The following is a 2,500-nucleotide window of genomic DNA, read 5'->3' as shown; positions in this document are numbered from 1 at the left end:
CACCACCACCACCACCACTACAAGAACTCAGCAACAATCACCACCACCACCACCACTACAAGAACTCAGCAACAATCACCACCACCACCACAACAACAAGAACTCAGCAACAATCACCACCACCACCACCACTACAAGAACTCAGCAACAATCACCACCACCACCACCACTACAAGAACTCAGCAACAATCACCACCACCACCACCACTACAAGAACTCAGCAACAATCACCACCACCACCACCACAACAAGAACTCAGCAACAATCACCACCACCACCACCACTACAAGAACTCAGCAACAATCACCACCACCACCACAACAACAACAACAACAACAGCAACCACCACCACCACCACCACCACCACAACAACAACAACAACAACAACAACGCATAACAACAACAACCACCACAACAAGAACTCAGCAACAATCACCACCACCACCACCACCACAACAAGAACTCAGCAACAATCACCACCATCACCACCACCACAACAAGAACTCAGCTACAATCACCACCACCACCACCACAACAACAAGAACTCAGCAACAATCACCACCACCACCACAACAAGAACTCAGCAACAATCACCACCACCACCACCACTACAAGAACTCAGCAACAATCACCACCACCACCACCACTACAAGAACTCAGCAACAATCACCACCACCACCACCACAACAAGAACTCAGCAACAATCACCACCACCACCACCACTACAAGAACTCAGCAACAATCACCACCACCACCACCACTACAAGAACAAGAACAACTCAACAACCACAACCACAACAACCACCACAAAAAAAACAACACCACCACCACCACAAAAACAACAACGACAACCACAACAACAAAAAACAACAAACAAAAAAACACCACCACCAGCACCAGCACCACAAAAACAACAACGACAACCACAACAACAGCAAAATCAGATCGCTGCCAGTACGAACTTGAAGAACCAGTTAGGTTAGTGATCCTCACCTTCACCCCTCCCCCACCCCCACCCCCCCTCTCAGCCCTCCCCCACGCCCGCCCCCACCCACTCCGGGTGATTATTGTATAATGGGTAACGAGTTGGGGGATGGGGGACGGTGGGGGAGGGGGTGGAGTGGGGGGGGGGGGGGGGGTTAGAAAATCCTCAAAGGTGAAGACTGGAGCTCCACAAGAAAGCCCGTCCAGAAGGTGTGTTTTGTTTTCGTTTCGCAGATTCAGCCATCTGATTTTTGTTGTTGCCGAGTCCTCCGCCTCCTCCTCCGCCTCCTCCTCCTCTTCTTCTTCTTCTTCTTATTATTTTGTATTTGTATTTGTAGTTCTTTTTATCAGAACAGATTTCTCTGTTTGAATTTCGGGATGCTCTCCACAAGGAGAGCGCGTCGCTACACTACAGCGCCACACATTTTGGGGGGTATTTTTTCCTTCGTGCAGTTTTATTTGTTTTTCCTATCGAAGTGGATTTTTCTACAGAATTTTGCCAAAACAACCTTTTGTTGCCGTGGGTTCTTTTACGTGCGCTAAGTGCATGCTGCACACGGGACCTCGGTTTATCGTCTCATCCGAATGACTAGCGTCCAGACCACCACTCAAGGTCTAGTGGAGGGGGAGAAAATATCGGCGGCTGAGCCGTGATTCGAACCAGCGCGCTCAGATTCTCTCGCTTCCTAGGCGGACGCGTTACCTCTAGGCCATCACTCCATTTTTATTATTATTATTATTATCGTTAGTATTATTATCATTAGTAGCAGTAGTAGTAGTAGTAGTATCATTAGTATTGTTAGCATTAGCAACAGCATCATTATCATTCTCCTTCTATTGTAAAAGCGATATGGCTGGTCAGCAGGAGGGGGGAAGAAGGGGGGAGGGGGTGAGAAAGAGAGAGTGAGACAGAGAGACAGACAATGACAGAGACAGACAGACAGAGGATAAGAGAGAGAGAGAGGATGAGAGAAAGAGAGACAGACAGACAGTCATAGACAGAGACAGACAGACAGACACACACACACACACACACACACACACACACACACACACACACACAACACAAGACAAGACAAGACAAATTCTTTATTTCGAGGATAATAGATAAGCACTGGTGTGCTTTTTTACATCCAGTCCCCGCCCTGAATAGGGTCTACACTACACAATATTTAATAACATGAAAGCATGGTGTTAGTAGAGATACACAACAGAGGGAAAAATATGCATAAATCAAAACAAAACACCAACCATACACACACACACACACACACACACACACACACACACACACACACACACACACACACACACACACACACACACATGGCATACAGGCACTAGCATGGTGTTAGTAAAATGCATAGGAAAAACAATGAACAAAATGAAAGAAACAAACACACACACAACACACACCGCATTACACATCAGAATGGGGGATAGAGGGCGAGGAAGCTTCTGTCAACCATACACATTTGACAAACACTATCAATAAAATGAACGATTTACATTACAC

The sequence above is a fragment of the Babylonia areolata genome, chromosome 12, assembly GCF_041734735.1.
Source record: "Babylonia areolata isolate BAREFJ2019XMU chromosome 12, ASM4173473v1, whole genome shotgun sequence".
In the NCBI taxonomy this organism is placed as follows: domain Eukaryota; kingdom Metazoa; phylum Mollusca; class Gastropoda; order Neogastropoda; family Buccinidae; genus Babylonia; species Babylonia areolata.
The sequence above is the reverse complement of the archived record's forward strand: the minus strand, read 5'-3'. Positions refer to the sequence as shown.